The 12,960-nt window shown below is 48.9% G+C and overlaps 1 pseudogene; it reads left to right on the forward strand.

The window, feature by feature from the left end:
- The first annotated feature begins 7,338 nt into the window (after nt 1-7,338).
- Nucleotides 7,339-12,960, forward strand: part of LOC121171089 — a 69,613-nt pseudogene continuing 63,991 nt past the window's right edge.

Here is a 12,960-nt window from a genome sequence, read left to right on the forward strand (position 1 = left end):
TCTGAGCTTCATGGAGAGCTAAGGTTCTAAGGAAAAACAAACTTAAGGGCAGTTCAAGGTCATGTACAGAGTGTATCAGTCAGGATTCTTCACTGCAGGCACAAAAACTGATGACGGCTGATTGAGGCCAACAAAGAATGTTGTAAAAGCATATCACATAGCTCCCACTGCAGCCAGCCAGGATGACTAGAAAACTGATAGACACAAAAGGTTACTGTGCACCCAGAACATCGGGCAGAAACAAACTGGAGAGAAAGCTGTTGCCCTTATTTGCTGCCAAACCCCAGACGGCGCAGCAGGCACCCTGAAAAATCACCCACTTGGTTGTTGTCAACATCATCACCACCCCCACCGTTATCACCACCATCACTACCACTACCACTGCCACCATCATCATCATTTTATTAATACCACTACCACATTAACCCCAATGTCACTATCATTATTATCATTATCACCACTGTCACCACCACACCATCACCACCACCATCACCACTGACTAAAAGAATTCACTCTGTCTCTCCTTCATTACAGTCATTGGTTCTTGGTTTTAAACCCAACACATACTAGCTTCAAGGATGACTAGTAAGGTGTCTGTCCTCTTCAGTGTCCAGATCTGTTTGTTAGGGAATTATCTTGACCTAAGAGGTTGTTGAAGAAGGGGCTACCAAAGGCCAACAACCCAGAAAGAGGAGAAGAGGAGGAGGAACAGGGGATACAAAAACCAGACAGCACAGCTTAGAACATGTACATCACAGAATGCTTCCTTCACAGTTGTGACAGCTGAGAATACCGAATATCTGCTCGGTGAAGAAGGTGGGGAAGGAGGTCCAGAACTGCCACTGGTTGCTAACAGGGCTCTCTGGCTTTCTTTTCCATCCCACTGCCCCATATTGTCCCAGAGACACAGTGTCCTGGAGCTCACACAAGCTCAGGTCTAAAATTGCCTCTGTGCTCTTATAGCCATCCTGAATAAGCCTAGGTACTGCCTCTGGAGAGGTCAAGTTCCTGCCAAGCATGTGCAGAATTCCAAGGTGTGCATTCCACATCGGAGCACCTTGCTGCAATGCTGAGCTTTGGCTCTTGACCCCAGCCTCCTAACCGTTCAGACCCTGGGAGGCAGCAAGTGATGGGTCAGTAATGGGGTTCCTGCTTCCCACTCCAGGAGATCTGAGTTAAATTTCTGTAGTTTTGGCGCTTAGGCCATGGCAGGTGTGTGGAGAGTGAACCAGCAGATGGGAAACCTGTCTCTCTCTGTGCATGTTTCTGTTTCTTGCTATCTCTCTCTTTGTCTTTAAATTCTCCAAAAGAAATTTTAAGAATTCAGAGGGCCTGTAGTGATGTCTCATTTGGCTGGTCCTTACCTTGTAAGCACCAGGATCCTATTTGGACACTGGTTCGTTTCCTGGCTATTCCACTTCCCATCTAGCTCCCTGCTTGTGGCCTGGGAAAGCAGTCGAGGACAGCCCAAAGCCTTGGGACCCTGCACTGGCATGGAAGACCTAGAGAAGCTCCTGGCTCCTGGCTTCATATCAGCTCAGCTCCGACCATTGGGATCACCTGTGGAGTGAACCAGCGGATGGAAGATCTTTGTCTCTCTTTCTCTCTGTAAATCTACCTTGTCAAAAAAAAAAAATGTTTTTCAAAGAATTTGAGAGAAACAGAAGACAGGACGCTGCTGTGTTAGGATCCTTGTCAGGGATGTTCAGGGGATGTTGCTCATGTCGCTGCGTAGCGCTCCCTTCACTGGGACCCTCAGGAGAGACGCACAAAGCACTCCTGAGCAATGGGCCAGTTTTTGTGTCATGGGCACTAGGAGCAGGGTGTTTCCCTGGATTGCCCTTCCAGTTAACTCTCAGAAAGCTCGCAGCCGAACTGCAATTCACTCTCGGCATTCATGTTGTTATTTGTGGTTCTAGTTTAGCTGATTCCTTGTCTACATTTTATGCTGCTGTTCCTTTTCTTTCTTTCTTTTATTGCTTCTTCTAAATTATTTATCCTTGTTCTATTTTGCATGCTAATATTTTCTGAACAAAACAAAGAATAAATAAGAAGAAAGTTGTGAATAAGCACCTTTTCTCTCTTCTGTAAGAAGTATGTTATTTTCATGTCTTATACCTTTGCCAAGTTAATGTGAACTTCCTGAAAGCAGTACTCAGGTCAGATTCCTTTCCTCACTCACTTTCCTCAGCCCTCCACAGCCTGACTCAGAATCCAGCCTAATCCTCATTGAGTGTGAATACTCAATCAGTGCTGCTCTGTGATGGCGACTTCTTTTAGACGCACAAAATAGTCTACCCTCCTCCCTCCCTCCCTCCCTTCCTCCCTCCCTTTCCCTCTTCTGTCCTTCCTCCCACCGTTCCTTCTTTTCTTCCTTTCCCTCCTCCTTATCTGTCTCTCTGAACCACAAAGGCAAAAAAGAGGAAGCAGGTGTGCTTTGGAACGAAGTCCCAAGGAGGAGCTGTGACGTGCGGTCACCCTCCATCCCTTTCTAATAGGTCCCCATGAGCATACACTGAAGAGCAGCCTCAGGCAGAAGGGTGACTGTGATCTCCCAATACAATCGCGTTGCCCCCTTGGTGGCACTGGTCATGTTTCAGGAGGTCACACTGCAGCCTTGTCAGCTCCCTGACCCTGCCTGGCTCTGGCGTGCCTCACACTTTGCTTTCTGCAGAATCAGGGGCAAGTAAAAAGCAAGATGCTGTACTCAGTGAGTTCTTACTGAACTATTGACTCCTGTTCAGGCCTTTCAGGCCTTAAAGGTGAGGAAGGTGACCTTGGTAGAGCTCAGATAAGAACTAATGTATGAAGCCCATGCCACCTGCAACGGCTAGACCCTCCCAGTAAGCATGCAGCCCCCGAGACAATCCTAGCCTGGGACCTGCAGACCAAGATGCCACTGCTGCCAATCATTTTTTTTAAAAAAAAATTTATTACTCTTTAATGGAAAAGCAGATTAACAGAGAAAAAGAGAGACATGGACCCAAACCCAGACCTCCTGACCCTGGTACCATGTTCCAGAAGCAGATCTTCATGCATGGAGGCAAACTAGACACAGAAGAATGAACTGTGGGGCCTGTCAGATTGCTTCTAATCTTCCTTTCAGTTGGAGTTTCCATGTTATTGGAGATTTTAGGAGAATTACGTATCTTGGAGCAATTCTCATGGAATAGCACTTTCCTGTAGCTGGGAACACAGCATGCTTTCCTCGGTCCCCTGACTGCCCCACCCAAGTTGGACAGGGAGTTGCCTATTCCAGGGTGGGGGCTGGGGACCACTTTTCCTCTCCCCCAGCACTTCTCAAGTTCAACTGCACCCCAGAATCACCCCTATGGGAGCTATAATCAATACTGGTATCTGGGCTTTACTCCCAGAAGTGAGGTCTGGCTACAGAGGTGTGAGAAGGCCCGCCCTACCCCTCACCACTGTCCCATAGCAGTTCTGTGTTTTATAGACACTTCTGCCCCAGCCTTAGATCATGCAGCCTGCTCCTGAATCAATCTGCTGCAGAGAACTTGCTCTTAACTCACCTCCCGCCACCTGCCACTACAGCACTCACGTGATTGTTGTTACTGCACTATTACAGAAATGCTGCAACGTCTGTTTCCCTATTGCATTTGAAATAAACTCCGAGTACACTCATAAAGTCATTCATGACTCAGCATACGCCTCCTGCTCTGGTCTCCCCACTCAATCCCTCCACCCGCCATGCACCCCAAGCCAAAGCCAAACAGAGTGACTCACAGCTTTCCTATAGTGCTGTCCTGCTTGTGTCCCTGCACCAAGAGTAAAGAAGGCTCTGTCTACCAGGAACACTCTCCCCACTGCCACTTTCTTCTTCTCTTGGCCAAGTCTTACTGGTTTCTCTGGAAACTTCCTTGGAGTACCCGGTCCAGGCAGGAGGGGCGGGGTGTGCTTGTCTTTGCCCCCATAGAACTCAGCCACAGACCTCCACTGCAGTTCTTACTGTACCATGATCACATTCACTAGGCTTCTCTAGAGAGAGATCGGCTCAACATTGTCCCACTGCCTGCTCACAGCCTCACAGCCTGGGTAGGACTGGTGGTGGTTTATAATGGGTGAAAAGGTTTCCCATACTATGTTCATTATTGCTCCACTGCCTTCCAAGAGGGTGGGAGGAAAAATAGTTAGTTTGCATAGATGGCAAGAAAATCCATTTCTATTCTAAGTGGCACCTAATTTCTCCTGCATTAGTAAAATCCCATGGGAAAGTATTGAGCTCGTCATGAATAACCAGCACACTGGGGGATAAATAAAAAGTGAGACACACTCAGAGCCACCTGAGCCAATGCCCTTCCGTCCTTCCTCTGCTGCCAGGTGTTCCCTGGCTAAACCCCGCCCTCTCCCCTGAACTGCTGCCACCTGGGCACATGCCCTTGACACCGCCATCCCTAACAACTGGAGGACAGCAGTCCTGCCACAGGCGACAGTTGCCATGGGAATGGTATCCAACTCTAAACGGTGCTGCACTAAGGGCTTAGGGATCCATTCTGAAATGCTTGCTTTGGGGCCCAAAATTCCACCTTTCACTTCCAATGAAGATGCCTCAAATCCTTTCTGCAACAAGGCAACGTTTATACTATAAATATATGAAGCAGAAGAATGGAAATGCACATAAAATGAAAAAAGACACATGAAAACATTTGACAAAACTCTTTTTTACCTGTTTATTTGTTCAGTAGGTTCTTCACCCATCCAGCCTTCCATTCCACCAGCAGCCCCCATGGAACACACACAAGATCTCCCTGGGACAGAATTCAGAATGAGTGAGTGATCCATGGGACAGAAAGAAGTAAACCCTTGCACTCATGGGCTTCTGTTCTAATGAGAAGCACATTCCACAGATATTTATGGCACCAGAAGGATGAAAAAACAAAAAAGAGGTACCCGTGAAAGTACCTGAGGCAGAAGGGAGAGCTCACTCATTAGGCCACTTACTACCCACTTAACGCCTCATCTGCAGTGGCTGGCACCACCCCCAGATTTGTAGTGTCTACGGTGTAAACATGCAAGGAGGTGTGCTCAGGGCTGCTGCCTGCACACTGTGCCACAAACAAAGTACAAGTTGTCAGTGGGGTTTCCTGGGGAGGCTTCCATCCAAACTTCCATAACTTCTCAAAACTCAAGCTTTGCTCAAACTTCTGCAGAAAGAAGAAATGGGAACAAGTGCACTTGGCCCCAGATGAGGGTTCTCTGATGGAGTCCCTGGGGACCCTGTTAAAAGCAGTTTCATTTTTTAAAGACTTATTTATTTTTATTGGAAAGGCAGAGTTACAGAGAAAAGGGGAGACAGAGAGACTTCCACCCACTGGTTCACTCCCCAAGTGGCTGCAATGGAGCCGGGAGCTTCTTCTGGGCCTCCCATTGTGAGTGTAGGTACCTAAGGACATGAGCTATCTTCTGCTGCTTTTCCTGACCATAAGCAGCCAGCTGGATCAGCAGCGGAACAGCTGGGACATGAACCAGTACCGATATGGGATGCTGGTGCTTATAGGTGCAGGATTCACCTGTTGACATACTGTACTGGTCCCCAATTTCATTTTCAGTGGCCAAGAAACATCAGTTCTATCACCTGTCCCCCACCGTGCTGGAGAAAAGGGGAAAAGGAGGCACGTGCATTGCCCTGGGGCTGACAGTAGAACAGTTGCAATATTGCTCTACATAGGCACTGACTCCTGCATCCCCACCCTTCCTGCATCTCCTTACTCTCCTTGAGTCTCTGCCGGTCCAGCTCTAAGTGACCTGCCCTTTGATTTCACCAAGACTGGCCTCTGCATTTTCTAGTTCAATATGAGATGGGAGAGATGGTACAGGCAGGCTCTGGTATGTCACAATGGCCGTGGCCAGAGAAGGTTCTATCGAGAAAATGAGTCACCTGGAAGACATGGGCCAGTCAGCTTGGAGCTGAGTTTGATGACACTCCTCAGTGTGTGGCAGGCATAATGGGCCACACACTTGCCACCACTCCTGCCACCACTTGGTCCTGGCTCTGCAGAAGTTCCAGCAGGGATGGGAACCCGAGGCTCTGGGCAAGTTTCTCTGCCTGTCTGCCTTGCAGTTTGAGAACTTGTAGGGTCCAGGTCGTGGATGGGAGACATGGGGCCAGTTGCAGGTCTGCTGTTAATGTGCTGAAAGATCTTAGGCTAGTCACAAGTCACTTTTGCCTCTGGACTCTGCTGAGCTTGCCTGTGAAATGAGAGTGGGTCTTGTCCACAAGCTCTCACCACTGGGCTCCTGGCCTACCAGGAGCCTTAAGAGAATGAAATGATGTCCACACTTCCAAAAGACCTGGTAGAAATTCACCTTGCCCAGCAGGGAGCTGGGGCCAACCTGGCCACAGACCCAATCCCACTGGTTTTCTGAGAGCATTGTGCACCCTGCATGAACTGGGGTGTCGTGCATAATCAAAACCTCTCAGCATTTAGTAAGTCCATGCCTCATAAGTCTTTCCCCTTTACATGCTTGGTTTTTCAAGTCTACAAAAGTTATCCTGGGGCCAGGCTGTAGGAAACCTTTGGTAAGTTTTAGTATCAAAAACCAAGAAAATAAGAAAGAAAGCAACAAATGAACAAATCTATATGGGTTCCCGAGCTATGAGTTTCTAAGCTGAGAGCTCAGGAGCCCGCCTCTCCACCTCCTCCCACTCCCTCCCTCTACAGCAAACAGGAGTCCCCTACCCCTAGGATCCTGTCATAAGTTCCTTCAGACGACAGCCCAGCCCCTCTGGCTGCTCAGAAAAAAAATCTGAGAAGTTGCTATCTTGGAATTCTGAGCCCTGTCAGCCCTGAGCTTCCCTCCATCATCACTACCAATTCTCCTCCATCACCTCCTCTGTCCCCTTCTCTGCAAACAACGTCCATTCATGTCTGCTGGGGGTCACACTTTTTTGGACACTTTATTGGACACCTGGCGAGAGGCAGGTGGTAGGCAGAAATACAGATGCTAGAGTAAATTGGAATCTGGTAAATTGTATACTCAAGGTAATTGTATACTCGATTGTACACTCAAGGTAAATTGTATACACATATATACATGTGCACATGTGTGCACGTACACACACACAATCACAACCTTCTACAGGTACAGGTGTAGCATGTTGAGGCCCATGTTCCAGTCCTTTCTCCCTGGCTTGACTAAAATTAGGCAGTTGAGAGTCAGGAGAGGAACATGCTAGGGACAGAGTCTGACTTAGTGTGGCTTCTGTTGCTGTCCCCAAGGACCAGAGGCTGGGTCTTGTAGAAAGAAAACAGGTTCACTTAGGTCCCAGTTGTGGGGGCTGAAAGACCTGTGATAGGGTACCCTTGTCTGGAGCCCAACATGGCGAATGCTATCATAGCCAACAGGTGTGTACCAGGAGAGATGACCTGGGCATGCTCTTTTCCTAGTCGCTGGCTCTTTTTTTTTCTACACAGGAAGTCTTTATTTGCTCAGAGGGAGAGCAGGAGCAGAGCTAATTGCTGGTTCTTAAGAGAAAATACTGGCTCACTCCACAGACCAGCACAGACCAGCACAGACCAGCACCTCCTACCTCCAATGACCTGGGCACCTTTCTCTTAGCACCACCTGCTAAACACCACCTTACTGGGAACTGGGCATCCAACATGTGTAGCCTTGGGAGACACACTTCACAGTGCAGGCCAACCACAGCAGAGCCAGACACCTGGCCAGACATTTCTACAATCATCGAGGCCCTTCTCCCAGGTGGAGCCAAAGGCAGCTGGCCTTGGGGGATGGACACTGCTGCTTCAACCCCTGAGACTGGAAAGAGGACCTGTGGATGTGCCGAGACACTTTGTCCCAGCTCCCTGTCATGGAGTGGAAGATCCTTCAAGAGCCGTCGGGGAGAAGCCTGGGGAGGACTGAGATGTATAGCGTTGGGCAATTGGCATCAGGAGCACATGCCTTCATGTGATATTGATAGGAGTCACACAGAAAAAGCAGCAGTTCAGCCACCATTCCCATCATTGCCATCATCACCATTATCCTGAGAGGCAGGCGGGTGCCTGCTCAATGTTCTGTCATTTATGGAAGCAGCTTGCCCATCCATTATCTTATCTGAACCTCATAATTGCCCAGCAAGGTAGGTACAGCACAGCTTTCTCCCTGTCCCCATCCCTTCTAAGGTTGAGAAAATGGCAGCTTTGGGGCGATCTTAGCCATGTCCACCCTAATACTAGTAGCAGACATGGGACTTGAACCCAGGCCTCCTGACCCCAGGGCCAAAGTTCACTCTGTGACAGTCAAGGGAGCTGTTATTTCACCAAATGCACCTGAGAAAGTGGCAGGAAGCTGGCAGAGGTCCTCCTGGATGGTTCAAATCATAGATCATGCTGAGCTGAGAGAAGCCCTGGGCCCTGTGGGAGGCTGGCCAGCACCTTCTGGGGTTGCTGATGGAACCCAGGCCTCCAAACGAAGTACTTAATTTTCTGGTAGATTTCCTCTATTGATTGCAATTGAGCTGAGGCTTCCCATTGGGTTTGTCAGAACAAATGGTACCAGTTAAGGGTGAACCTTGTGCTGATGGCTTGCTGGGGTCTGGGTACCTCAGGGAGCCCCCCTGGATGAGCTTAGGCTGTGAGTCCCAGGGGGCAGCCCTTTGGCTTAGCTTCCCAGACCTAAGGAGACAATCCTCACTGCGAGCATTCCTTACTGTCCTCAGCAAGACCCCCTGCATTTCCTCCTCCTCTGGCAGCTTCTCCTTGGCTCCCTCCTGTCTTGCCGTTAGTCCAGCCCAGGCTCAGACATCTGCCAAATCCTTTAGAAGTCCAAGTGCAAACCTAAAAGCCCTGGCCCCAGCAGAGATCTCCTGCCTTTGCTAAACCCTGACCATACTGCTCCTGTGCCCTCTCCCTGTCTTCCCACCCCTCCACCAGCCACCTGCAGCCCAGAGAGTTCCCTCTCTGCAGATGCCCAGCCCTGTGTCCTGGCAGGGCAGGCTCCCATGCCCCTACCATACACCCTTCACACTGCTCCCAGGAAATCACTCAGCCCTCCAGCCCCTTGCCTCTTCTCTGCTACATACTCCCTTGTACCCTTGATGAATCCAGTCTCTTTGCCCATCCTGGTTTTGAAGAAGCCCGACATAGCTCATTTAGGTGGGCTTTTGAGCATAGATTCTGCAGTCTCCGTGGAATCCTTGTCCACAGAATCCTCACCGTGTAGGAGCTGGAAGGCATCTCGGACAAGGCTCATTCTACTGCTGGAGATGCTGGAGTCCTGAGAGCAAAAGCAATTGGTCAGTGTCAGTTTTGTGGTGTAGCATGCTGAGCCCCTGCCTGCAGCACCAGCATTCCATATGAGCACCTGTTCGAGTCCCAACTGCTCCACTTCAGATCCAGCTCCCAGCTAATGGTCTGGGAAGGCAGCAAAGGACAGCTCTGCCCATTCTCTCTCTCTCTGTAAATGTGTCTTTCAAATAAAAATATATAACTCCTAAGAAAGAAAAGAAAAAAGAAATTTGCTCTTGGTTGTTGTTACCAGACTGGCCCACAGCTCCAGTCCTGGGTGCATCTCCAGGCTTCCCTACCCGCAGGTAGACCGTCTATTTGAGCCAAGCTCCACAGACCCCTTTAGTGCAGGTATGCTGGTGCTGATGCTACAGATGCCCAAGATGCAGGCCATAAGCACCAACATCTTCCACAAAGGGGAGAAGGGACTTGTTGCTTGCTACAGAATCTTGGCTTTGCAGATTCCCAAGCTCAGAACAATGCTTATGTGGAGATTCCAGTCTGTCCTAGGCTGTCTGCATCCATCCTGCTGCCCTTCACTGTAAGCCTCCGTCTCATTCCCCTCCTGGCTTGCTTGCTCCAGCTCTAGGCAATTGCCCAAGCAGAATCACTTCTCTTCTGCAACCTTCAGTGGCTCCCTACTACTTACTGGTCTCCTTCAGGCTCTCCATCACTCTCTGTGCCAGCTGAACATTGAACTTGGTGTTGGGTCTGGCATCCCTGAAGCCTCAGTCAGCCAGCCTCACCCTGCTTCACTGGGATGTTGTTTTGCCTACATGGCCCAGAGCTTCCAGGCCTGTGGGAATGCTTCCAGTGTTCGAGCCATCATACCTATCTTCTTTGCAGGGAGCTACTTTAGTTGAGCCAGGACTCTTCTCTGACCCCTTCGTGACATCATCATGTCTCACACTCCCTGGGCTGTTTACTTCGCAACTGCCAAGAGCTGTGCCCCTGCTGCCCCTGGGCTGTGCATAGGAGGGCCATGTCATGGTCTTTTCCAACAGGGTTTTTACTGTCCAGCTGGCAGCACTTAGGAGAATCTGCATGAAAAAAAAATTTTTTTAATAGTTAAATAAATCAAGTGCTGTCACAGCAAGAGTGTCTCTAGGTTATCCAAGTTAGCGTGAATAATCCAAGTTAATTAGTAACCTGACTCCCTGCCCTCCACAGAGCCTGACTCTATCAATCTCTTCACCCCTGGCAGAATTTCCTGCCAGAAGCTTGAGACGCTAACCCCTATTGTTGCAGAACACACCTGGATGGTTCTAGAACACACTGGACACACATGTACCACTGTTTCACAGGTGCAGTTCACCTCAAGATGACTCTGAAAGGAGGTTATGTGAGAGTTAAAAGTTGAAGGTTGAGGCCAAGAGATAGCTGCCCTCCAACCTGGCCTGAGCTCTTATCCATGTGGCTGCTGCATCCTTCACAAACAGCGAGTAAGGGCAAGTGTTTGGACTGGCGGTTAAGCCTATGACTCGGATGTCCTTATCCCGTATCAGAGTTCCTGGGCTGAAGTACCAGCTCCAACCATGATTCTAGATTTCTGCTGATGGACACCCTGGGAGACAGCAGTGATGGCACAAGTACTTGGGTTTCCATCATCCACAGGGGAGATCTGGATTGAGTTTCCAACTGCTGGCTTCAGTCAACTGAACCAGTGGATGGTAACCCTGTGTCTGCATTTGGCTTCATATCAATCTATGCAAATAAATACTTGTGAAACAATAAGGGCTGCCACAAGAAAGCATGATCAAAGTCCCCATCTTTGTCCTGTGTTCTGTGAGTCTGAAATAACCAGCCCATGTGCTGTGGGTTCCTATGATGCTGCCTGGATGTGAAAACTGTTGGCTTTCACATTTTGGACTTGAAAACCTGCCTCCACCAGCTCTTTCATTATCCTGGGTAAACCTTTCCCTTCTTACCACAAGCAGAGCCAAGGCTGACCATGATGGGAGGTTCCATCTGCGTCAATAAAAGGCTTTTTGAGGAGCTAATATAGTAGCTCAACAGGCTAATTCTCTACCATCAAGTTCCTGCCTCCCCTATGGACACCAACTTGAGTTCCAGATACTCCACTTCCAATCTATCTCCCTCCTTGTAGTCTGGGAAAACAGCAGAGGATTGCCCAAGTCCTTGGGCTCCTACATCCATGTAGGAGACCTGGAAGAAGATCCTGGCTCCTGACTTCAGATTGTCTCAGCTCTGGCCATTGCAACTATTTGGGGAGTAAATCAGGAGAAGGAAATCTCTGCAAATCCCCGTCTCAAGTAAAAATAAATTTTGGAGGGAACAAAAGCTTTTTGAGGTTTCATTTGGGGATGCCAAGACGTGGCTATCTTCTTCCTACGGTATGTAATCTGAGAGGGGTGCACCTAAACATACAGGAACCTACGGTGGAAGCATACAGCCAGGGCATCTGTTGGCTTTTCCCCAGAGCTCTTCCTCTCACCTTTGGCTCCCTTGCCCTGGACTGAACCAGGGAGTCTTTCCTCGGTCCACATCCTGCACACTGATCGCCGGCCTCTCCTCTCAATCACCCAAACCACAGATACTATGTCTCTGAGCTCATCTTTCCCCTTTCTCTCCTGATGCAGTTTTCTCTGGCTTACTGTTGTGCAAATGTATGTGATTTTCCTGAGTGAATCCCTTTACTTTCATGACCTGGCTTCCCCATTATAGCATACAATGGGTTTTCCCCCAGAACTTTGGGTATACAGGAAGCATTGGTTTAAAATAATAGTCCATTGAAGCCAACAGTATGGCTTGGTGAGCTAGGTCTCTGCCTGAGATGCTGGCATCTAATAAAGATGCCAATTTGAGTTCCAGCTATTCCACTTTTGATCCAGCCCGGGAAAGCAGCATAAGATGGTCCAAATGTTTGGGCCCCTGCATCTATGTGGGAGTCCCGGAAGAAGAGCCAGGCTCTCAACTTTGGCCTAACCCGGCCCTGGTCATTGTAGCATTCGGGGAGTGAATCAGCAGATGGAAGATATCTCTCCTCTTTTTTGTAACCCTGACTTTCAAATAAATAATAAGTAAATCTTAAAGAAAACTAACATCTGATTTTTTCCGTTTGTTTGTTCAGTTGTTACCCATTCAAGAGCATGGATTATTTTCCAGAAAGATGAGAAATTGCACTATGTAATTTACTTCATCTGGCCAGCAAGCAGAGAAGCAAAGCCATTGTCCCAGTGAACTGGAATGAATGGAAAAACTCGGGCCTTATTCAGCTTTGCCCTTGCTACTGCTACTGTGTCTGATACAAGGTAAACCTCACTGGGTTCATATTTGGTGAAATGATGCAAATGTTATGTCTTGCTGCTTTTCTGCATGACTTAAAAAAAAAATCAACAGTTGATGCAACTTGCAGGGCAGGGGTTTCCTTTGACCTTTTCCTCCTCCTGACCCCCATGCTCATGGGCTCCAGTCCCATCTATTCTAGCTTCGGAATACCTTGCCAATCAACTCGCATCCAGCCCTGCTCTGACCCACGATGGCTACTCTTTCTCACGCTCTCCAGTTCTTTCCTCCCTGATAACCACATTGCTGGAAACCCTAGGACACTCTCTTGACCCAAACCTACCAGCAACTTGCCATCTCTCTCCTAGTGAAAGTTGAGCTCTTCCCCATGAGCCTGGTCTACAAGGCCACGTTGTACCCTGCCCTTCTCCTTTTCCCCTTCAGTTCCCAGACTTGCACCCCTTTG

The sequence above is a fragment of the Ochotona curzoniae genome, unplaced genomic scaffold (assembly GCF_017591425.1).
Source record: "Ochotona curzoniae isolate NIBS_2020 unplaced genomic scaffold, NIBS_Ocur_1.0 scaffold_2587, whole genome shotgun sequence".
In the NCBI taxonomy this organism is placed as follows: Eukaryota; Metazoa; Chordata; class Mammalia; order Lagomorpha; family Ochotonidae; genus Ochotona; species Ochotona curzoniae.